This window comes from Spodoptera frugiperda, chromosome 5 (genome assembly GCF_023101765.2).
Source record: "Spodoptera frugiperda isolate SF20-4 chromosome 5, AGI-APGP_CSIRO_Sfru_2.0, whole genome shotgun sequence".
Taxonomy (NCBI): Eukaryota; Metazoa; Arthropoda; class Insecta; order Lepidoptera; family Noctuidae; genus Spodoptera; species Spodoptera frugiperda.
The window spans coordinates 9,117,956-9,144,370 of NC_064216.1; the positions used below are offsets into that span (position 1 = coordinate 9,117,956).

Genomic DNA, 26,415 nt, shown 5'->3' on the forward strand with positions numbered 1-26,415 from the left:
GGATGGTAATACTACACAAATCACGAACAAATATATTATTACAGGGAATTTATTTTGAGGAAGTAATTGGGATAACGAGAGATTAGGGAAGATATGGATTTATTGTGGGCCGTAGGGATATTGTTTGTGTCCTATTGTTGGGTTTGTGTGTATCATTGTTAGCTACAGATATCTGTTTACGTCGTAGTACTAAAAGCTATTGATATTCATGACATTTACTTAGATGTCATGAATGTGGATGATGATGAATTTCAGACATAACTCAGTTAGCACTATAAAATCGTCTAGATATGGGTCCTTAGATACATTTTTCAGTCTCTGTAGGATACAATAGTGGGGAAATTTTCCCACATTTTTCTACTTAAGGGATGAAGAGACTGAAGGTAGTATTAGAAGGGTTGGAACATTCATAATCCTATGTTTCATTTCAAAAGATTAATTGTATGTTGTATCATTGATCAAGTGGTCACAAATATGGTCTCACGTTCGATTCCAGTTCCAGCGTGGTATTTTGATAATCACTACATTCTAGCGTCTAAATTCCCACGCATAGCAAATTGTACCGGAATTGTGTAACAAGCATTACATACGAATTAACTCATTTATCATTAAATGTCATTAATATGATATATTTATTTTAACTTCATGACTAATGTAGTTCCTGTAATGTTACTGATACATGCAATTAGGTTAAACCACTTTATTATGTAATTAATTAATTAATGTGTAATACATAATTGTTTACTTATCAATTTTTCAGTACTTCTGGGTTTAGTATGCGTAATGTGGTATGTAGAAGGAAGGTAATTATGTGAAGGTAATTTTAAGTTATTTCAGTATTTAATTTAATGACTCATATAGTAATGTATGATATGTGTAATCAGGTCACAAATTGTTTGATAACATCAGACTATAGATTCTTGCAGTTCTTTAATTAAATTCATGGATTTAGATTTAAGATGAAGCAGTAGGAACTTACTTTTTAGTCAGTTAGTGTCTAAATGTCTTTCTCTTCCTTCGCCAAAGGGCGGGAGAAGGATTGGATGATTTTCCTAGATGATGTAGGGTATCCCCTTTCCTATACTTAACGCTGAAGGAAAGTTGGTGTTAATGATAGCTATTATAATCTACATGAATAAATAATCAAAGCTAAATAAGTGTATTTAAGATTACCTACCTTCCTCTATCTACTTAGTACTTGGAAAAAGACACATGTTTAAACTTATCTTAGACATGTGATTTTTACCTTTATCACCTAAGCAAAAGTTATAATTTTCAACAACGCATACATTACTTACTGCATAGATAATAATAATATCGTAGATCAGGGGTTCCCAACCTTTTTCTTGTTTAGGACCGCTTTTATAATTCTTCGTTCATTTAGGGACCAACATTAGGTACTATTACTTTTTTGATTTTCTCATTTACTCATAAATATAGTGACTTTTGGATTATTGCAATCAGTTGCTGCTCTCAGTTGTCCTTTGATATAACTTTAATTCGAGCTTTAACTATGGTATTTATTGAGCAGAGGTGTAGTCTTTTATATTTCACTAGTGTCTTAAGGTCTAGGGCCCTCCGGTTGGTAATCACTGACATAGATAGAGGCTGTCGAGTACAGGTAAAGTTTTGGACAATGGTCGCCTAAACCTATTGTTTCAAAACTATACTTCCTTTTCTATATGTGTGTTTGTGTGTACGGCAAAAAAGTTATGTTAGTGTGGTATTTTTTTTTTCATAAATGCTATGAAGTTGTTAGGTGATTTTAAAAGTCCAAATATCATCACAAGTTCTGGATCCATTATTTTATTTCCTATTTTTATTTTGCTATCTGGACTTTTAGAGACTAGTTTATTGGTCTACAGGCTGCAATTGCTGAGCAAGAGATCTTGAGTTCGATTCCCGGGAAGGTATCAACGGGAACCAGAGCAAGTATCTATTTTTGTTTTTTTAGATTGATACTCGTAATAGCACGAAATCTGGAATTTATGCATGCAAAACTTACAAAAAGATGTAATTGTTTTAGGCAGGTTTTAAACACCATGCATGATATGCAGTCGCCTTAGCAACAGACTGAGCTCACTCACACTAAAAGTTCTTAGTAAAACCTTAATGTCCGGAATTGGGCTCAGTATTTGTTCACACGTGAACGGGCCTCGAAACAAAGAGATTATTGTAGATAAAAAAAAACAAAAAAGGCCAGGTATTGGGTAGTAATAATAATAACCATTGTATGACTAAACTCTCAGGACATCGAAGGGACTAAAGTTTCTAAAGAAATATGTAAGGTTCCTTATAGGGGATATTTTTTTTCTGTGTACCACCTCGTATCGTAACGTCTTTTATCCCCGAAGGGGTGGACAGGGAACATATTTTGGCACGTACAATGTACATCCACTTTTCGCCATTTGCTAACAGACCCTTGTAATAAGGGATGAGCCTATTGCCATATACGGCAATAGGATATTACGGATATTGGCGCGTATATGATGTATGTATCAAATGATTATGAACCTTAAATACATAGGTACTCTAGTTCAGAACCTAATGATTATTTTTGTGTAAAAATCTATATGCATAGAGTATGTTAAGGTAATGTAAGGTGTGGGAGAGCAATGCTTCGCCACGAACGGGCCGGCTCGATACCACGGTCTCATAGAAAACTGACGTGAAACAACGCTTGCGTTGTGTTTCGTTGGGTGGCCAATCTTCCCAATTCCTGATTTCCCAACAACCCTCAAATTCCTAACCTCCATACGCCGGCAACGCACAAAAGGCGGCATTTTTCCGTAATGTTGTGACTAACAGATAACTTAGATGCATATCTCGTAAAACTCTTTCATTATTTAAACGAATGAAATTATCACTTTTTTTAGTGTAAGATACATTTTTGACATTAGTTGTATGGAGTTCCTCTCAAAAACTTGGATCGACTCAGAGATTTTCGGTAAAATCTAATAGTAATTTAGGTTTGTAAGTGACTAACCTGACAGACAACGCACAGTCGAACTATTGGACCTAGAAAGTCCAGTGGAAATGGGAATTCCCTTTTTGGGCATACCAAGTCGGTGATAAAAGTTAGGTAGTTACAATACAATGCAATTAGATCTTTTCCTGAAAACAAATAATTAAATTGGAAATAAATGTACACGCATACTTTTATTATCGTGGGAATTCACAAACCAAACGGATTAAATAATGTCCATTATCTATACATATAATAAAATCGTAGAAAAGTGCTGTCTGTACATTGAAAATAAAAATAAAAAAAATAGCAGGGGTTATTGTTATGTCGATGTCGAACCCAAAAATGTAATTAACTTTTTTTTTGTCTGTTTGTCTGTTTGTCTGTTTGTCTGTTTGTCTGTTTGTCTGTTTGTCTGTTTGTCTGTTCGTCTGTGCGCGCTAATCTCAGAAACGACTGATCCGAGTTGGATGCGGTTTTCACGAATATATTGTGGGATGCTTAAATTTACATTTAGTGTTTGTTTCATGTCAATCGGTTCATAAATAAAAAAGTTATGTCAAATTAAAGAATCACGTCGAACATTCTATGCTTATACCATTAATCTCCGCAACTATTTGACGGATTTGGTTGAAATTTGGTACAGATATAGTTTAGAACCTTAGAAAGGACATAGATATATTTTTATTTCAAAAATCAAAAAATAAAAATAAGAAATAAATTATTTATAAATAATTCTATGTCGATCGTTACACGACTTCGGTTCATGTTATTGTTTTAATTCATCGAAAAAAAGTAAATAAATAGTAAAAAGGTATGAAAAAAATAATATCAATATAATAAAACATTTAGTACAAAGAAAATGCTCTAACGGAGCATAGATAATTCTATGTCGATCGTTACACGACTTCGGTTCATGTTATTGTTTTAATTCATCGAAAAAAAGTAAATAAATAGTAAAAAGGTATGAAAAAAATAATATCAATATAATTAAACTTTTAGTACAAAGAAAATGCCCGAACGGAGTATAAATAAATAATCCAAGTTGTCTTTATCCTTGATAGATGGCGTTGGGATCGAAATAGATCGCGCTATGGTTTCGTTACATTCATTTGGTTGGGTATCGGCCGAGCGCTTCGGTACTATCGTAGAAAAAGTCTATTATCAGTCGTATGATTATTTGTCTGTAGTGGTCCTGCTGTTTCGTATATTCTAAATTGGTTTCGTTGTATTTGTCAATTAATAAGTTTATTTGTTGGGTTTTCCTGGTTTTTTGGTTAAACTATTTAACGTAGGTTTAGTTTGATATCGATTATTAGTAGTTACTGTAGTTAGTTTTTTTAATAAAATTGTAAGTCTAATTTATAAATTAATTAGATTAGATTTAAGTCGTTTCTTTTAAATTATTTAGTTTAAGCTTGGTTATTATAGCATAGAGGATAGGTTGTAATATAGTTTCTTTTTTAATTGTTATAAATTCGTAATTCGTAGCTTTCTTTAGTTGTAAGTTAGTTTAAGTCCGTTTTTAAACTATTTTTTCAATGCCCTAAGTGAGTATACATCTATTAAATTCAAACGCAGAGCTCATTATGTTGATTTTTGAAGAGTTCCCTGGAATATCTTCCACATCTCATTTTTGAAGAGATCCCGCGAGATCGGGAACTATGTGGTTAAAACCAAAAATTTGCCGGAAGTCACTATTCCACGCGAACGAAGTCGCGGGCAAAAGCTAGTATTGAAATAAAATAGAAAGGACATTGTGCTAATTAAGTTAGGTTTACGTTTCCTATCAAATCGCATGCAAATTGTACGTCAAATTGTTGATTAATTAATAATTTTAATAATTATGACATTAGTCATTGCTTATTGACCGCTCTGACTCAATATAAAGTACTTGTAAAGGTAAATATACTGGAAAAACTTTCGTTGGAAATCATCGCTGTGTTTGAGGAAATACGATGACGAACCATCTTTACTTTTTAATGGTCATTGGAATACAAACGAACGAAATAAACAATTCATTTATACATAACTATTAGTAAGTTTCGAGCTTTTTCCTGTGCTGTCATATTGCAGACTAGCTACTCCTGGCCCGTTTTACCAGCGCCTATTGCTCCTCGATAAATGAACTATCCAACAGAGAAATATTTTTTCAAATAGAACCAGTAGTTCCAGAGATTATTGTGTTCAAATAAACATTTTTTTAAGCTTTATACATATAATAAAAAAAAATTATAAGATAACTTTTTTGTTTTAAGATTTTTGTATTAGTATCGTTAGTCTCTTAAAACACCGTTACTGTGTAAGGAATTGTCATGTCTAATCTATGTCATCATTATTCTGTTATCAGTAGATAAGTTATGGTGGGCAACGTGTCATGGGTTTAATACTGCAGGCATTTCCCACATTGAACATTTCTGTGTGATCTGCAAATTCTTTTTTCGGGTCTCTAAGTGACATTGCAATGTCGCGCCTTTTATCCCCGAAGGGGTAGACAGTGGTGCACATTACGGCACGTAATGCCACTGTACAATTTACTCCCACTTTTCACCATTTCTCTTATAAGTCCCATGTAATATGGGGTGGGCCTATTGCCATATACTATGGCAATAGACACACATGGGCACAATTTCACATTTATTCAATTATTGAATTGATAGGAGCCAATAACTTAAAATTTCATTTTATCAAACTGCATGAGATTAAAATGACTTGCAAATATATTATTTTGTGATGAATCGTGAGGAAAAACAAACAATTATTTATTACGTTATTCGTTTACGCAATTGCTAGGGTATTTTACATGCCCTAAACATATCAGTGTACATGTATGTCATGTAGGTTTGGGAGAGAATTTTGGAAACCCCCTCTTGGGGAGGTGCAGAGTTCGGTAATGGACTGTTATAATGATGATGTATAGGTTAAACCATTCGCTTGTTTTTTTAAGGCCTACAATCAATGTGCGTCATTTGACGATGATGCATTCGTCAAAAATGATAGCCGGATTTAAGGTAAGCGTCCACAGGCCGGCATCGTACGCATAGCACTCATCGTACGCATCGCACGCATTGTACGCATTCCGTATGACGTCATTGGTACGCATCGCATGTACGATGCGGATCAGTGGACGCAGTTGTATGAGTTTCTATATAAGACAAACTAAAATCCATGCGTGGGATGCGTACGATGCGGGCCTGTGGACGTGTATCTTCAACGTTGTCGCTTTATCGACAGTTTTTATTGTTACTATGCTTGCATCTTGCAAGCATTTGTATTTATTTTCACTGAATTTATTTAGAAACAAACAAACACACACACTGAATTTATTTAGAAACTGAATTTCAAATAGAGGACAACCATTTTTCTTTAACTTAAAATCTACATATATTTGGTTTGAAGTTAATCAGCGGTTCGCGTGGCAATGTTTTAGTAATTAAATAAATAGTTAAGTATTTAGTACTTAAGTTGGTTGTACCTAAGCGATTTATTTTAGCGATTACATCTTTTGAACATATTACCTATACATATGACCTTTTACTCCCAGATTGGGACTAGCAGACCTGTTTATGTGATGTATTAAAATGTATCACATGTTAGGGGTTATATAATGATTATGAAACTCTTTATTGTAATACTTTAGAAAAATATAAGTTCTCTTAGAAAAGGAGGCTCTTCCGACCAGGTAAGATGATCGTGGCTGGAGAGCTTTCTGCATGCATTTTGGATTTTTGGATTTTCTATCCATGTTTATTATCATGTTATCTTCATATGTATATGGTATAAGCCAGACGACGACGGCGGACGAACGAACGCATCACCTGATGGTAAGCAATCGCCGCTGCCCATGGACTCCTCATACACCAGAGGCGTTACAAGTGCATTGCCGACCTTTTGGGGGTTAGGAATTTAAGAGTTGTTGGAGAATCGGGTTCGGGAAGGGGGTTAACTGGGCGTCCGGTAACTTCACTCACACAACGCAAGCGTTGTTTCACGTCAGTTTTCTGTGAAGCCGTGCCGAAGTATGGCTCTCCCACACTTAACCCAATGTGGAATGGAAACCGTAAGTAATTTTGTAACATTGTTACTAATTGTTGATAAACGGCAATTTTAACTTAATAAGTCAACCTTTGAAGGTTTCATTGTTTTATTTCAATTATGATATCCAATTGATGCCATTTAAGATTGGCTACAAAGTATTTACCAGCAACATTGTTGGGTGCAAGGTTCAATTCTTTAATAGGATATGTTAATTTGGTATTAATTCGATTAAAATTATATAGCAGAATTGTTGTTAATATGTATCTATTTTTTCGTTTTATTTTTGAAACAGTAGTAACATGGCCATCTTAGTCTAATTACCTGCATCAGATACATCACAAGTGCGTTGCCGACCATATAGGACTTTCATGACGACTATTAACAAGACTTCCACGATATTAAATACTGGCAAAACAATTGTGTTTTATGAACCTTTTTATACGTCATCCTCATTAAGTACACTTATACATATTATACATTTTAATGCAAACAAAAATAAGTGATAGTTCAAAAATGTGGTACATATTGATGCGGCGACCGTAAGTTCGTAGACTATTAGTAGCTATTTAGTTTTGTATTCTATAAGTTATTTTGGTTTTAACGCCACTATGTTGTGTCTAAGAGACATAAGTCCTTTAATAAATAAAAAAAACAGTGAAATCCGTAATTAAATATCTAAGTAGAAACTCACAAACACATACTCAGTTCACAAAAATATGTTAATTCAGCCAAACATAGTTTTATATTTAAACAAACAAGTTTATTATGAACTAGTCTAAAAATAACCGAGTATTGATAAACTACTAGCACTAACCTGACCTTCTGTACAGTATCAAGGACAGCCTTCGATACAAATGTAGTTTCACATCATTTTCTTATGGCATGTTTTTATTGACATAAATAATACTTACTTAATGCGTTTTAATAAATCGATGTTATGTTTACCTAACAAACACAAACATTACACATTAATCAGTTGTGTTATAGATTTAGTTTGTGATATGTTTGCATGTATGTTTGTTACTGAATTACATCGAAACGGCTGAAAGGATCGAGAAGAAATTTGGACACCTCGCCCTTTTAAATATCGAAAGTTAGTTGTTTAAGACACCTCATTAAAAGTATTCTTAGCATCAACACGTTTCCTCATTTTGCTCCCTAAGTCTCCACATTGCACAGGGGTAAATTATGTTCTGGAATAACACATAGGCTGTTTTATATCCCAGGAAAACGCGGGCGAAGTCGTGGGTAAAAGCAAGTTACAAATAAGTGTCATGTGTCATATCAGTCACAATCCCATACTAGGTACATGTCTACTAAAGTCTCTGATAGATTTGACTCAACCTGAGAATCGTATACCATACATTTAAGATTAGTAGCCTAACTAACAACCTCTCGACCAACAAGCCAGTCGAAGTCGATTGATTGTCTCATAATCCACCATAGACATTCCCATCGTGGGATAGAAGTCGAGCCAAGTTTTTAGTAAAAAGTTTTCATTCAAGACGTAAAAGCGTCGGTCACTTTCCCGGTTCTTGAACTTATTTTACTCAGTGAAAAAAAAAAAACAAAATGAATTTGTGAATGGCCGCCTCGAATATGGGAAATTTATTTCGTAATGACGGAATACCGTGGTTTTTATATAGATTTATTTATTTTATATTAATCTGTACGAAGAATGGCTTAACGGTGGTGTAATGGTTTTAACATTTTTGTGAGGAATTTCGATTCGTTTTTCTAGAACGCCGCGCCATGATAGATTTGATCGGTTTTATGTATTTGGACCGAATCTTAAATACAGGTATACGTACTAAACTCATGTTTAGTTACATGGTAAATGGTAAACGTTCCCTAATTTGATTGAGTGCTCAAAGTCTAAGTCAAAGCATTTATTTCAATTAGTCCTAAATTAGGCATTTTTGAAACGTCTAATTGCATTGGCCGTCAATCTGTCTATCAGTGAAGCTCATAAAAACGACTAATATGTAAGTAAGTTTTAGTTCAATCAAGTTGTTGGTTTGAACTTGTGACGATATTTTATAACGTCATCACATATTCATTAGTGTCAATTTCTATATTACATACATACATAGCCTCATATCTGTCTTCCATAAGGGTAGGCAAAGATAATGGAACGCCAATACATACAATAATCTTACATACAATCTCTATATTAAAGGCCAGTTTTTAGTTTTACCTGAACCAGCTCTTCTAACGAGAATCTATTTCCCTATAACCCTTATTAAATTTCGTTCGATTTATATAGATACCTCACCCACGTAAATGAAATGACGCCCACGCAATGAAATGAACTGAATATTCCTGAGGAGTGCCATTCATAAAGGTTGAGAGACACGTTTATTATCTACTTTCTTATAAATACAAATAATATTACGTTAGTTGTCGTACTCAGAGTCATTTAATGGTTACTTAAGTCTTTGACTGCCAATAGAAAAGTATTGAAGGCAAATCCTCCGCTAACGTCGGTCACCGGTGACCACCACGGCGTTCAATGTGTTAACCAAATACTTAGCAATTGTTTTTGATACAAAATCGTTACTAAGGAATAGTTTAAGTAATCATTAATTGTCTCTGAGAGCGGCAGTAAGTTTTATATTGATCCTAAAGGTATTCTCTAAAGAGGTTTAAAGCTCTCAATCACGAATATGAGTTCTTTGTTCATTCGGGGGTGGGAGAAAAAGTTTTGATGATAAAATTAGTTTTTTAAAGGCAATTTTACGGCAAAAACAGCTAAAGGCCTCTTAGGGAGTTGTAGTTAAGGAGCTGATCTTATGTCCAGTATCATAGCACTGTTTAATACTATCATAGATAGTAAAATGGTGTAGCTAATTCAATGCACATCTCAATCTCATCAATATTTGACAAATGTCGGGCGAAGTATTGCTGGACTTTTTTCGGTTTTTCGAAATTCTATCAGTAGTGGCACGGAGCCTGGAAATGTGCCCGGTATATGGCAATAGGCCCACAATACATGGGACTTAAAACGTAAATTGTGAAAAGTGGGTGTACATTGCACAGTGGCATTACGTGTGAAAATGTGCACCTCTGACTACCGCTTCGGGGATAAAAGGCGTGATGACAGTAAGTAAGTGCGCATTGATAGCTTTAGTTCTAACACAATAATTTAACCGTCAAACAAATCCACATATCGTATTTTCCACGAAAAAGAATCGAAATAACTCCCTAAAAACGAAAAAGGACCGATAGAACATGCACACACGCACGCATTAAACACCTTACAACGAATTTAACACGAGGAGTCACGAACGTTACCCCCCATACGTCACAATACACGTTACGTGTGCACCCTGTATATGTGATACCATCTGACCTCACTTCGTTATAAAATGGCTTCGGAACACCGCTTTCTTAATAATGTAACTTTGATTTATTGGCCTAAATATGGGTTATGATTATGAACTGTTTTGCTACTCAAGTTGCAAGGTCGTATGTTAAAGCAGGGGGCTTGATTTTTAATCCTGTGTTGGTTAAAGTATAGTTTATTAAATGGATTTAAAAAAAAAATCTATGCATGATATCTGGAATTGGGTCTGGTGTGTCGGTTTGAATGACATGCCATAGGGTAGATGACTAATTTTTATTTTAATGTCCGTCTTTAAAATATTAGACACGAAGAACTAAATACTTTCGAAGATATATATCGATTTTTAAATCGATATCGCGTGACTTTACTACTAGGTACATCTTATAGGTAGTAGTGACATATTTGGTCCCATCGCTATCTTATATGACGAAATAGAAAAAATCGTGTCTAATACTTTTTCATTACCTAACTGACGGACTAAATAAATTCTTAATTTTAATACCATACGAAATTTTTCGTTAATTCGTCATCATACCTATTAAGTCTATTCCTCCAGACGCTTAAAAGCCGTGATGTTCACATTGTGAGGATTAATACTTGATTGGTTCAATAACTGTTTTGGCAAGTCGCGCCCGTCTAGTTTTTGCTATCGGTTTCAGTGGTTGAGCAGTGGCCTTCAATAACCTATGTTTGGAAGAATTTAGAAATCAGTCAGGATTAATTGAACCACTCCTAAAAAGCCCCTGAATAACTCTTGTAGGAACACTCAAAACAAGAAGACGTTTCTAGCTTTTAATAAAACGTACGACTCGTCGCATTTCTCAAATACTCATCAGACCACTATAGATGGAAGCCCAGTAGGGCTGATGCCCGAAACAGAGTCTTGAACGACTTGACAGGTTGTCAGAACTCCGGCTCAAAGGGCAGGAGTAGGAACGGGATTGTTTTTAATCAGTAAGAGTCTGACAATCACTCTCGCCTCACCCATGGGAGAAGTCATTGGATGATTTTCCCTACCTCAAACAAAAAAATTGCTCCTAAAAGAAAAGCCCTAAGTCTTGCTGAAGACTAGACCACTCAATCTATTCATGAGACCGTAGATACTTGAGAACTCTATAAGTAAGACATATATGAGGATAACAAGGTGTACTGGCCGCGTATAAATCAGACGAGCGTGAATGTTCAAGCGAGCGAGCGAGGCGGAAGAAATGAATATTTTGGCAGCACGTACCCGAACTACCTTCCAGACGTCTTCGAAGAGTTTGTACAGAGTAATGTGGGGCAGAGATTGCTGAATTTATTCAGAAGTTTTTAAAAATAATAACATTTTTATATTTTTCTTATTTCGGTATGTGCAGCGTAGGACGTCTATTCAGAAGGTGGACAAATGACTTAATTTATGTTATAGAGAGCTGCTGTATGCAGGTCTCTTCCAATTGGCGATCCCTATGGAAGGCCAATGTTCAGTAGTGAACGTTTTGTGTTTGATAATAATATAATGATGATGTGTTGTGGGGATTCGAGAAAAATTTAGGTGTTTGTTACGTAAGACTTTTAATTAATTACAATACCTACATAAAACTTACGGTCTTAAACTGGGTAGTGGGTCGTTCAAGGTGCATGATAATTTCACTATTCATCATTCGTGTTATTACTTGTTATGTAGTATTAGATACACAAATGTTATACACATTTTATTCACTATAGAGAGATAGAGAATCCTTAAAAAAACCTCCTTACAAAATGATGTCGCACGAACTTAATCCTACACCCCACGCGTAGTTTCGAGATAAGATTAACAAAACGATTCAAACACAAGCACTAAATACAATATCATACAAAAATAATAATATAAAAAAAAGTACTGGCGACACGAAATCCTTGCAAAAAACATACAATAGGAAAGAAAAAAAAGTGTCTGTTGTCAAGCTACTCTGTATCCTTCCATGCATGCGATGCTCATATCACTCGGAGCAGTTGGTTGAAGGGTGAAAACTAAAAAAAAACATGGCCCGTCCACGTCGGCACTTGTCTACCAACTTGTACTCGCCACTTAGATTAGTTTCGAACTTGTACCGAGGTACAGTCGCGCTCACTTCGCTAAACTTTGCTGTTTTTTTATGCTTTATTGGAAGTTGAGTCGTTGTACACACTACATATCAAGTTCTACAAGTCCAGTTTATCATAGTCTCGCTTTGTATGATCTTTCCATACATACGAAGGTTAGTTTATACTGGTTAACATAACTCGATGCGTAACCGCGTGTAAGGAAATCAGACGTATTAGTGACGTCATGAATACGTTATGTTTTTGTGTATGACTTTATTGTACTGATTTGTGACGTCATAGCCAGCTATGACGTACGTATCGATCGAACGTACCTAGGTACGTTATTGCGAATGAATATGAATAATGTTAGTAACGCTAATTGTATTAGTCATTTAAATATGTATTGTGTTATTTAATTGTTGTTAATTACGTTTGACTAAATACCGGTTTATTTGAATGAATGTGTGGTCGAAGAAGTATGTGAAATAGAAATTATACCAAAAATTATACCAAAATTAAGCATGGTAAATGGCCAACATCCTCAATGGTTGAGGAGGTGAACAATTGAGTGTTAGATATTAATATCGTGTTTTATTACTTCTAGCAAATTACGCTAACTAGTAGTCGCTTAGATATGTATGATTATACAACTTAAGCTTAGTTAAGAAAAGGTTTGAAGTCTAAGATTGCGTATAAGGTTGCTTTTCCACCAGAAATGTGCTATGCTACGTTGCTGTGGATGCGTTTGGCTTCCATCAATCATATTCATTGGTACACATAACATAGCACTGGTTTTCCCATTTTTTTTTGTAAACAGTTAGGGTCACAGTAAAATGACATGGAAAATTAGCTGGTAGCCGAAACAAATGTAATTTGTTTTACTTTTTTAGTGCGATAACCCCGCATTGACCGTTAAGTTAAATTCTAAGATAATTGATACTCGTGTATTGGTAGACTTTATTTGTTTTATGGAGTACGCAACCGGGTTATAGTAACCAAGTTTTGAGGGATCAAATGAGCAAATTATTTAGTTTGCTTCTGGGCAATATTGTTTTGAAAATAAGAAGGAACTGCCCCGTTGGTCTAGTGCTCGCAAGTGCGACTGTCGAGCAAGGGGTTTGGGTTCGATTCCCAGATCCGATAGTGCTATTGTGCTATTCACCGAAAACTTAGTAGTTGCAAAGACTTTGGAATTTTGTCATTTTGTATATTTGCACTTTATTTATGTTACAGTTGTATGTAGTAAAATCTACCCTTATTCCAAATTTCATCCCGATCCCTTCAGCCGTTTTGACGTGACCAACAAACAAACAAACATACAAACTTTCGCATTAATAATATTGGATAGAATAGGCTGATTGACAACGAAACGAAACGATTACAAATACTGACCGGCATTTGTAGAACATCAAGTTGAACTATTTCAGAGATGAGTCGAGTATGAATCACATCACAATTTTGTTTCATAATACAATGAGAATAAAGACCTTTTGTTCTGAGAAAGTTGCATACAGCATACATAGTTTTTGCTTATCAGCTAATCGGTATCAATGTGTCTATGATATGTCTATGATTCATTTAGTATGGAATGCCATTCTTAACGAGAACTTCCGCACTTTCTCATATGAACACCAGTTCCTTAATGATCATGTAATGATCCTAAGATAATTTATCAATCACCGATGTTTGTGGTGCTCCAAAAATTGCAAGGCATTATGAACTTTAAGACGCGTATTTAAGAATGTTATTCGGTATTTAGTTTTTTGGAGCAGTGATTAAATTAGTCAATAGATAATAATCTATGTATGTGGTTTTGTTCTAATGATGTAGGTAAATTAGTAGTAATGAGGACAAGTTAGTTTGATGTATTGCAAATATGTATCGTTGGCGAGTGTTTTGTCACATTTAAATTCACATGTCAATACACGAATGGGTCGGCTCGATCAGAGTAATACCACGGCCTCACAAAAAACCAACGTGAATGCTTGCAACTCCCCGACTTCTCCTTTAAATTCCTAACCCCCAAAAAGTCAGCAACGCATTTGTAACGCCTCTGGTATTTTGGGTGTACATGGGCGGTGGCGATTGCTTACCATCAGGTGATCCGTCAGCTCATATACCGGCTTATACCATAAAAAAAGAAAAACATCGAAGATTTGAAATGTTTATGAATGGAAGTGGACAATGTCAATAACCTCATAGAAGTAGGTTTCCACAGCAAGATCGTCCAGTTTTGCGAAGCAAGGTTACTTAACACCAATAAAAACACAGGAATAAGTATGTTTGGGGATTAGCGGTACAGCTTAGTTTTAAGTCAAGTCTCCGTGGTGTTTGTCGACTGGGCTTCTCCCATTTGTGCAGTCTCTTTTGTGCCTTTAGGCTTAAGTCATTAAATTCACCGAGGGTAAAGTAAAAGTCACATGATGTGTCATCACATTTCATGCTTGTATCCAGGATAATAGTCCTCGAAAAACTAAAATTTAACTAAAATACAAATTTTTGAATCGCAAAAGCTTCTAAATCAAAGGGCAGGCTTACGTGTACCGGTATAGACAGAACAGCTGGTAATGAATCAGATGTGTATCGGTGGACGTGTGAGAACACACGGCCAAAATACCGGCCGTAAATACTGGCTCGCGTGCGCTTTAGTAACAGACATGTGGGCTATAGAGACGGCAGAAGGGGGTTTCAATTTTCGTATGAGTGTGATTTTATGAGGAGATTTTGATCCTTATATATGAGGTTGGGAATAACTTAATAGGTACTAAAATCGAGAAGGAAGATTATACAGGTGGTTGTTAAAAATAAGAAATGTCTAGAAATCTACTAGCAAACTGTTTGGTTTATGAATTCGGGGTTGTGGGAATACTTTGTTTTATAAAGGCAGAGCGGTAACGAATAGTTGAATTGTTTAAGTATTATTATTTCAAGGTTCTCAATAACACCTCGGAGTCACTATTATAGTAGAGCTTAAAATAACCAGCTTAAACAGATACATGAAGAATAAGGCTCATCCCTCTACCCTTGCAGGAAACAATAGAAAAGATTATAAAACCGTGTCTAAAAATACAATAATGCCTTCTCTAAGCACTACAGAGGTCTGCAAACAATTCGTGCACACACGGAGCGAGCCTCGGGCGCCAAAAATAAAAGTTAGCAAGCGGACTGATAAGCGCCGAAATTTTCAATGTTTTCCCTACAGTTTTAACCATCAACTTAGGTACCTAGCACACGTGTCTACAAGCTAAAGATCTCAGAACCAAAGCAGATGAGGTAGTCAAAGGCGGAATTTTCTAGAAGAGATCTTTTACTTTTTTTTTTTTTAATATCGGTCGTGCAATTTGGAATGAACGGAAATATTGCGGTGGTATCTACACTAAGATGTTTCGTGGTCTAGGAAAAGTAAAGGCTGTTTTTATTAGCCAAGAAAACGTCTGTTATTCATATTTTTTTGTAGACAAATTATGCATAGATTTTTTTGGCTACTTCTTCATATAAGCGAGCGATATTTTATTCTATGTAAAAGATGTCACATCAAGATTTAAATGGCAAATCATGTCCGTTGTAGTATTCTTCTGATTTCAAGTTGCTGGAACAATGTATTAACACTAATATAAAAGACTAACTACCGTACTCAGAGACATTTTGTATGAGAGATTTTGTATCGAAAACAAATGCTAAGGACTAGGTTAAGAAACCATTAAATGACTGAGTACGGCGGTAAGAAAGTACTTTACTTTGCAATTCTTATTTAAGTATTTTGAAATTGTTTAAACACAATCGATGCTCCTGATAGCAGTTTAATTCCCACGTTTCGTACATGAATGTTTCTAACAAGGCATAGCTCGATGAAACTCGTGCGCCCTACACATGGCTTTTTGCTTATTTTTCGCCATTACTGTTACGTAGTTAGTCGAATGTCTGTTTCGTTTTGTTTTCCTAGTCTACTTCAACGAGTTATTAAACTTGCCCGCGTTACGGAACGGAGCTGGCTCCGAAAATTTTTAGGACGAGAAGTGGAAATGTTTTTGACGCCTTTTTCCATTTTTAGCCGAATGTTTATTATTTATTAGGTAAGGTTTGGGGTTTGGTTGGTTATTTTTTCTGTTGTCTCGGTGGTTATAATTGGGTTTTTATTTACTACGTATACAGCGCTAGACTTACATACACGCTTCTAGCGTTTTGGTTTCTTAAGTGCAATTGAAGAAGCATCTAATGTTTAACCTATTTAATGGCAGTGGAGCTGTAGACATAATACAACAACTTTTTGCCAACAATATCATTACAATACTTTTATTTCATGATAACTTAAGGTGAGTCACTATTCGAACACCATGCAGGCACACTACAGGATGCTATTATAAAAAGAACTATGGGACCGAAATGACCAAGTACAAAGCACCGGTAAGTTTCTTCCATTGCGTGTGTGACTGTACACGAAACACATTATACACATCATAAAACGATTTAACCAGTGTAGGAGCCATATTTAAAAAAATACCTAGCAGTTACCTGCCCACATGCAAGCTGTGAAGAAGCGCAATTGTTGCGAGTTGGTGGGATATCTACCATGAAGCGGTGACGCCTCGCCGATTGTCTTGTGGTTCGATGATGAAAAGGACTTTTATTTGCGTATGGGCCAATCAAGTTGTGCATCTTTAGTTCCCCCGATACAATCTCCGAAATGTATCCGGTAAAAAACGGAAAGGCTTGCGACCTTGCGCCTGTGTTCAAGGCTTTGAAGCCGGGCCTCCACAAGCGCATCATCGTTGATGAGCTTCTTGGCACGCCTTTCAATGTGTTCGAGCAGAGCATCTAGCTGGCATTTAGCCGAGCCGTCCCAAAGGTGAGAACAGTACTCCATACATGACCGAACCTGCGCTTGGTACACTCAGCAGTTGTTTCGGTGTGAAGTACCGTCTCACCTTCGAGAGGATACCCAACTTCCTAAAGCCAGATGCGCCTTCGACTCTATATAAGAGCCGAAGTTTAGCGTTGGCGATAGAGTTACGCCAAGAAGCTCTAGATGATCCGATATTGGAACGGATACATTTCGGAAAGTAGGAGCCAGCGGAAATTGACTCCGTTTGGCAGAGAATAGACATGCCTGGGTTTTGGTAGCGTTGAACTCATCTTTTAACTTGACCAAGTTGGCGTCACCCCAATCGGAGACTGCCTTCAAGGACGAGTTCAACCGTTCGACCATGGATTCTCTTAGAGACTGGACATGGATTCTCTTACATACTTTCATTTCATTATAACATAAGGTGAGTCACTATTTGAACACCATGCAGGCACACTACAGGATGCTATTATAAAAATAACTATGGGACCGAAATGACCAAGGACAAAGCACCGGTAAGTTTCTTCCATTGCGTGTGTGACTGTACACGAAACACATTATACACATCATAAAACGATTTAACCAGTGTAGGAGCCATATTTAAAAAAAAATACAAAGACAAAGTTACCTGCCCACATGCATAGCTGTGTTCTAAGAACCCAATTGTTTTGTAGTATGGGATCTATTACAATGGTATTTTATGACCATATGCGGTTTTTTCCTTCGAAGAAATGTACCCTAACGGGTCTTTTATTTGCGTATGGGCCATTTGAAAGGTGTAGTTCTTATCTTTAGTAATTAGTCGATATAATAGTTGGGATGTATGAATCACCCTGTGAAGTAATTCTGAAGGTGGTCCTCTTTTGTCTAGTACTTAACTTTAAGCTAGGAACGATAACATAATATGGGAATTTTTAAGCTAAACCGTTGTAGAATGATGGCGATACAAATAATCAAATTGTCGGTGAAGCTGAATACATGATGTTGATGTGGTATTTTTGTATTAAATAGTTATGAAATGAGCTCAATATATGGGGCAGACCTATCCTACCTGTACTTATAAAATACTTAACAAAGCTAAAACAATAACTTAACTATAACACGAACTTTAATAATTGTTTTGGAATCATATTGCTCTAAGTAAGTACCCACTAAACATAAACGTATCACAGACATTTTTGTAACAAATTATCCTTTTATTAATGTTCCAAAAAAGTCTATTCGTTCACTATCAAACACAACCCGTTTTAAAGAACCTGCTGTGTCATGTCCCACATCAATAAAGCCCACACACTTTCCTCAAGAAACACACGAATTCGGAAGTCTAGATAAGGACATTAATGGATTGGCTGACATAAATGTGACGTCACTACACATATTTCAAACGTCGCGCGGGCAAAACTACCAATATAAGATGACCTGTCGAATCTTCAATGAATACTTCTTCCCCGTCTGTGAATGTGAGCGTTAAGAGAGGGTTGGGAGGTCGTGTTACGCTGGGGTAAGTTTAGGGTGTTATCAGATAGTTCAAGGGTTACATTTAGTCAAGTGCGTGGTCAGGCTCACGCGTTAAGGCCAAGATTAGGATCGGAAGCATTAGCATTTTTCGATAGCATGTTGGTCGTGTGTCTTTGAGGTCATGTGTTAATGTTGCCTGGTCACACGCGAGTTTTATAAAGATTAGTTGCTTAAAAGGATTTTTGTTTGGCCACGTATAAGTGTTGTTATATCGTGACCCATTTGTAAGTTAAGAAGGCATATTTCTTGTGGTTCATGTATGGATTAAATAAAGCAGTTTCGTTTTGAATACATTACATTATTCGTTTCTTTAATCCGCATATTAATTCAAAAGCAAAACGATATGGTTTTGTTTTGTCAATCAATCTTTACAAATCGATGGGTTTTTGGATAACAGTGCTTGACAGAGCTAAGTACTTATCATTAATTAGTTCCATCTAGCATGAGACCATCTAATGAATTTGGACATTATGGTTCTCATCCTGATCCGGAGCTTCGGACTACCTAGCGGGTTTACCGGCTTGAAAGGCAGGAATAAGAAGGGGGTGATTTTTAGTCAGTAAGAGTCTGACACTCCCTCTCACTTCGCCCAAGGCGGGAGAAGTAATTGGATGATTTCCCTCCCTTAAAAAAAATGGTTCTCACCCGCATCATAACCTCGTTCACAACGTTCCAAAATTTGCCCGTCCCGTTGTTCTACCATACATCATGTCGAATCAAAAACCAAAATTAATCGTCGGCCCATTCCCCAACACTCAACTATCATAAACATCAGAGGAGTTATACGCAACGATTAAACTATCGTCCAAACTACGGTTAAGTACGGTTAACTATAGTTAACCCCCGGTTAATGTTGCCAGCAATTGGTTAGTCCTTCGTGATTAATTGATGTTGCCATGATAAAGAAGTTGTGGTTGAATTTCTGTGCTGAAGAAGGGATGGGAAATTTCCTGAAGTGGTTTTTCCAAATACCTACCATGGTTGTTTTTCATACTGTTTTCCTGGGTCAAGCACGACTAGGTGTTACTTGGATTTAATTAGATGAAGATATCGGCTACATGTTTTTATGACTGAAATATAGATGCATGAAATTGTAGTGCAGTTTTATTCGTGGTTCAGTTTTTGAAGTATGTAGTTTTGAATAGTTTTGGTTGTCCTGGGTGCAGATCGAAGCGAGAATATGATTGATGTGTTTTCTATTGTAAAGTTTGGTGCCTTAACCCCTCGGGAATAACAGGCGTAACGAAACTATGATACTCAATAATAGTTCTGCTCACTATGACAGACAATGATACAAAATTACCGGTCTATTTTATATTTGCGTTTAAATGAATTGCTGCCAATTGAAGTCTCATAAACATAAAGGGAGATGGACAAGTTTCAATGTATAATAAGTCTATCAATGTTATTGTTTAAATGGATGCAGCTTAGATATATTACTACTACTACATCACATTACTATGTCTCATATAGTGCCGGTCAAGAGGTAGAAGTTCAAAATGTGGTAACTAATGACAGAAAATGGTTGGTTCAAGTTTTAAACTGAGCATTGAGTAACTTATGTATATTTCGTACAAGTTGTGATCGACAAACTACATAATTGTTACAAGGTTGAAGTCAAAAATTAAATATTATACCCCAAACCTGAATAAAATTACACGAACATTTCCCTACATGAGAAAATTTGTTCGACTATTTTTAAAATGACCTAAAATAGGCAGTTATTTGTCACGAGTGGGCGTACGGCTGGCGTCAAAAACATGTTCGTTTTATATTAACAAGAAATTGTTGGTTCATTCAGTTCATTGTAATTAACATGAGTAACAGCTCAATCAACTACTTTATTACGTGTCGTGTTTATTTATGTACCTCCCAAATTCAGTTTTTGAACGGTATAAATAGAAACTTTTTGTTTCGTAACGTTCTTCGGAACGATACAAAGTTTTAAAACACGTGACTTCAGGACGTTTTTTTGGAAGTAAATTAAAAAAAAAACTTCTTTTCGGAAGTGTAAAAAATAGCGTTTTACCTGGAACTGTTTTTAAGGGTTTTGTTTTATATAATGTTACTAAGTTTAGATTGTCGTGGTGGCCCGGGGGCTTAAGATGCCCACTTCTCATTCATGCAAGTACCAATGTGACTATTTCCGAGTTATATGTACTTTTTAAGATTATTTGAACTCCACTGACAAACGATGTAGGAAAACATTGTGAGGAAACCTGGGCTTATTATGGCTAATTATAAGTTTTAAATCGCCAACCCACATTGAGCAAGCGTGGTGATTAATGCTCAAACCTTCTCTGTGTGAGAAGAGGCCTTTGGCCAGCAGTGGCCACCAATCTATTAGGCTGATGATGATTACTTTAATCTTTCATATTAGGTACCGCTACATAACATAGTCTCAGTCAATTGTCTCAGTCATTTCCATATTACTCTATGATGTATAACCATCAAAGTTTAGTACCTTTCTTTTTATTTGAGGCATGTTATTATTTCGCATCATAAACCCATAACGCATTGATTTCAAATTTCAAAGCAAAGCACCAATAAGGCCAATAAAACTAAACAAATATAAGAATTTCTAAAGAATGTTTACAACATGTAACATGTAAAAATTACTTATCTTTGAGTCGAAGCAATATAATTTTTTCAAGTTTTTTCACCTACTATCCGGAACGCTTGAAGCGCTATTGTCTAATCGTATGGGAAGGCCCGGTAACGTTTAGTAAAAACGTGCCGACAGACAAGCGAGCAGTATCTATGTGTTTATGACTGTACCTGTTCAAACAATTGGCCACGAAAGGAACTACACCATCCCTTGTTCCAAATCCTCCTTTACAAATGCGCATGTGATTTTTTTCAAAGGAAAGTATATTTTTTTCTCCATGTTTGCAATTGTATGGTAATTTTTCTGTCGTCAAAGAGTCATGTAACAACTTGTTTTGGGTTCAGGTAGATTTGTCTAGTTTTTGTTACTATGTGATTTTTGTTTTAAATTCACACGAATGTGATTCTGTTGCCTTGGCAATCATGTATCGTTAAAATTCGTCACATTTGGATAGGTGCTTGTTCTTTGTCGTATACCTGCTTGATAATGAAAGATTTAGTAAAATAATGGAAGATTAAGTAATAAATAAGATTATGTGCGGGAGAGCCATGCTTCGCAACACCACGGATACCACGGCAGTACCACGGAAACACTAGCCTTGTGTTTTGTTGTGTGAGTTAGGTCACCGGAGGCCCAATTACCCCCCTTCTCAATCTTCCCAAACCCCGATTCCCCTTAAATTCCTAACTCCCAAAAGTCCGGCAACGCTCTTGTAACACCTCTTGTGTTTCGGGTGTCCATGGGCGGCGGTGATTGTTTACCATCGGATGATCTGTATTAAGAAGTATTCAAAATGTGAACAGTATTCAGTTCATATAGAATACATATGCTTACACAATTGACATTCAAATAATTCAAGCCTTAATCCCAAACAGTAAAATCTCCAACATAAATAAAAACATTCCCAAACCATATAACCTTACTTGTAATTTACGACCAATCGAATCTACATGTCTCTAATAAACATACAATTTGCTAACAAAACGGTCATATTCTGCTGTAAAAGTGTCGTAAGTCATATGCCACGGTATCAGGTAGCAGGGCAGTGATATCGATCACACAATTCGTATTAATGAGAGAGTTACCCAACTGTTTCGGTTTCTGATTCATTAGGGGTGATACATTGGCTCATACACGGCTACAATCGGATTTGGGGGTATAGATTAAGTTTGTTTGGGAATAGACTGGACAGAAGTATTGTGAAAGTGAATGAGAGGCAGTTTCTCAGGTGCTTTTTTTGCTATAGGATAGATATAGAATAATTATTATAATTCATAGTGGAATAACATGTCGATACTTAAATAGGGTGCTTTTTCACCAGAGATATCATATCCATCGCACATATCCATAGCACGCATTCATAGCACACATCCATAGCATGCATCCATAGCATACGTCCATAGCACGCATCTTTCCATATAAAATGTCATAGTTGAACCCGTTTCCATCAGTTCTAAGCAATGTGTACCAATGATTATGATTAGTAGAAGCCAAACGCATCCATAGCAATGTAGTATAGCTCATCTCTGGTAAAAAAGCACCCTTATGCTCTATCCATAATTTAGTGAATGTAGCAGATTTGATTTAGACATTGGAACATAGTAGGCTTATAGTTGCAGTCAGTTAATTAATGTATGATTAATTAGAACAAGTGTGCGATCAGATCGGATTGTTCTTAAAAAGACAGCAGATTTTTGACAATTTTACTCTGCTACGCAACTATTCACATTACAAGACGAGATAAGAGAAAAAGATGTTGAAGGTTATAGTTAAAATTGAATCAACGACTATTTCACCAAAAGACCTGCGATCTTTAATCAAAAATATCAAATTAGTAGTTCAACAATCAGTATTATACCTACCACTCACTCTACACAACATACTCAGTATCGTATATACAGGATGTACGTGCAATATTCGTTTTTCGTAATACATCGCTGGCACGCGAGCACACGTGCTTGCCACGACAAATGCAAATGAATAAGCTTTCATATTAACTCGTTATAGGGTGATGGCAATTATACGGGCGGTTGTAATTAATACAACGGTTTATTATACCTTTGTTAGTGTTAATTAGGTCAGTTTGTTTTGATTGCTGGACGTAAACATTGGGCTTTTGAATGTCTTTTGATTATTGGGTGCTGTTTTGTTAAGGATTTGATGTTGGAAGAAGATTGTGTTAGTGGCAGTTTTAGGAAGGTTGTTATAAACAGAATGAAAGTATTTTTTTAAATGGATTTTTTCGGAACAGCAGCAAATTTTTTTCAAGACTAACCGAGATTAGTAGTGGCAGTAGCCAGTAATGGTAACGAAATTAAATAGAAAATTTCTTTATAGCAGTTAAAAAGAAATATTTTTTCATCTTCCAAAAAACCAAAACACCCTGTACACAGGGTAAATGGCGCAAATTCGGGCAGTTCGGTGCCAGGCCGTACTCTACCCACCCTGTATAATTACCGGCTGTCTTCACGTGTGCCTGTATGACTGCTAATGTTTGCCCAGTACAAAGTAATGAGACGGTTTCCGGGAATATGTACCTAATTGCCCACTCTAATTCCAATATAAACTACATACTCTATCTTTGGCACATAGGGTATATTTTCGCATATCACACTTTGAAGCTACATGAGACCTTTTGTGAAAAAGTTAAAGTTTTACTGCAATAATTTTTATTTGAACTGAAAGTTTAGTTTTTTACGATGTTTCACTTATTAGTTCTGACGTTAACCAAGAGTTTGGATTAATAGGTGTTTAATGTTAGTTTATTTATGTAAATATTTGTATCAAGTTTCTACTCAAGTACCTACCTACTATTGAAGTTTGGATGCCTTTCGAATTTATAAGAGGTTTTCACGAATACGATTTTATAAGAGTTTGGGCAAGTTTATTTGGTTTTGATTGAGGGAGTTCAGAGGTAAAATATTATTGTATATGCCTTTTCTTCTTTGGGGAGTTATGAATAGGTCAATACGTTTGATGAAGTTCAGTTCTGACTAATTTATTCCAATTAAAGCTGACTCTTTTATACCGAATATATCTTATACTGCTGAATCCAGGAATCCAACCCTGAGACCTTGGACAGACCCTTGTTCTTAAGTATGTGTCAACATCTCCAACAAAACCACTTCCAGAAGTTTCTCTAATTAATTCAGATCACGATAGCTCCTCAGGTAGCTCGCAATTTCAGAACAGATAATAGATATCCGGTACTAACCACTTACAAATACAATTATTATCTTTCCAATAACCGAAAGTTGAAACCCGGGACCTTGTTACCGCAGCCAGTGTTGCAACCAACGGCTTATAAGGTTCTAATCTGAAATATATCAAACAAAAAACGTTCAGCAACTCTAATGTCTTTGGAAATTTTCATACCGTGTAGCAATACTGAATAGTCCTTCAAATACGATTTTACAGTCGATTATTTCGTAATGACGCGATAGGTCGACACGGGGCAGTCACACGGGTCGCAGTGTCGCACTGTGTCGCACACAGACCGTGGGACACTTCGCTGCGTAAACGGAACGCAACTGTGACGAATCGATTATCAAGAATCGATTTTTCAAAATAACGGTAGCCATAAGCGATTTACATCTCGATAGTTACGTAGCTTATTTGTAAGCGTGATCGATGAAATTTCCTTTTGCGGGTAAACGTCTGTGCATTGAAGCTTCAACTGTCATTTCATAAGGCACGGCGACGCAACGGCACGAATGCGGCACACAATAACACGTCCAGCCTTAGCTGACCTCTGCCGGTGTTTGCGACCCTCGTGTCGACACCTGTGCGTGAAACAGTTGCCGGGGCAGGGCAGGTCTCGATGAATTGGCAAAGTGACACATTGTCACCGGTCGCACGATTTCACTGTCCGGCGAGACGTGACGAGTTACGCGTGGTCGCCGTTTTTATTTCTGCCAATGACGGGTGTCGAGGCGTGGTGTGGCCAGTGCGAATCTGCAATCGTAATCGTTCGTGCATCATGGCTCTTATTCTGTTGGGTAAAGAGTTGATTTTTATCATCATTAACGCTTCGTTAATGTGGTTGTTGAGTAACCGGTTGGAGTGGGAGTGATATGTTTTTTTCATCGACTACACACGCCCACCGTCCGAGACGAAATCGTCAATCGACGTACCGATTGCGTCGCGAGATTTCTAAATTGATTTTCGTTTAGTCTTTATATGTCTCTGTACGAGGTTACGTTTTGTAAGGATCTCTGTCCACGTAAGTTGAATCGATAATGTTCTGTCTCTGAGTGTTTGATCAGATTGAAGTTCATTACTCGGCTGCGTCGAGTTAACAGTAACATAATTGTAGTTAAAATTTGTAACGTAATCCTGTCGAGATATCTCATAGATTTGATTTGGCTTTGTATTTTATCCGCCATTATGATTATGAAGTGACTGGCACATCTGTCTGTCCGTCGCACGCGCCGCTCTGAGGTCAACGAACACGTTTTGTCTGTCGCATTGTGGAATACGATCTTTTTTGTGGTAGCGAATGATCTGTTTACTTTGTTTCTGGTAGTTTAGTGCTTCGAAGTTACTCGAGACGTTTAATTGGGACTTCTGTTTAGGGGCCATTTTTGGCGTCATGCCTTTTGTTGGTCAGAATGTTGGTTGTAATAAATTTGTCTACATTTGAAACACTAAAACATTCTTGATTAATTTTTATGTCAATCTGGAGTTTTATTTTCACTTAAAACCAAAATTTTTCCACCCAATCATAGCTAATTAAACAGTATGGAAACGTGTAAATCGCACGTTTTTCCCGGCTCTAATACTCGTCAATCCGTATCTATCGATTAAATCGGTCTCATTTCGGTTCCCAAGATATTTTTCCGTGCACGTAATGGTCAAGTTATCGACATGAACACATCTCGATATTATCGACAGCATTCACACGTAGCACACGCTCTAGTCGTCCTGTCAATAGAGATGGGCTGGCGGGTGCTTTGTTGCACTATCGACTATCGACATCGTTTTTCTACGGCGGTCCTGTCACTCAAACTTTTCGGAGTTTTTGTACGCCCGTCGATATATCGATATGT

At 36.5% G+C, this 26,415-nt stretch overlaps 1 long non-coding RNA gene across 1 annotated transcript in view; it reads left to right on the forward strand.

Moving 5' to 3' along the window:
* Positions 1 to 3,205: 3,205 nt before the first annotated feature.
* LOC126910676 (uncharacterized) overlaps positions 3,206 to 26,415 on the forward strand; it is a 50,071-nt gene continuing 26,861 nt past the window's right edge. The window contains exons 1-2 of the long non-coding RNA XR_007705302.1: positions 3,206 to 3,779; positions 3,930 to 4,697. This is a non-coding gene — a long non-coding RNA (uncharacterized LOC126910676). The remainder of the gene's footprint in view (positions 3,780 to 3,929; positions 4,698 to 26,415) is intronic.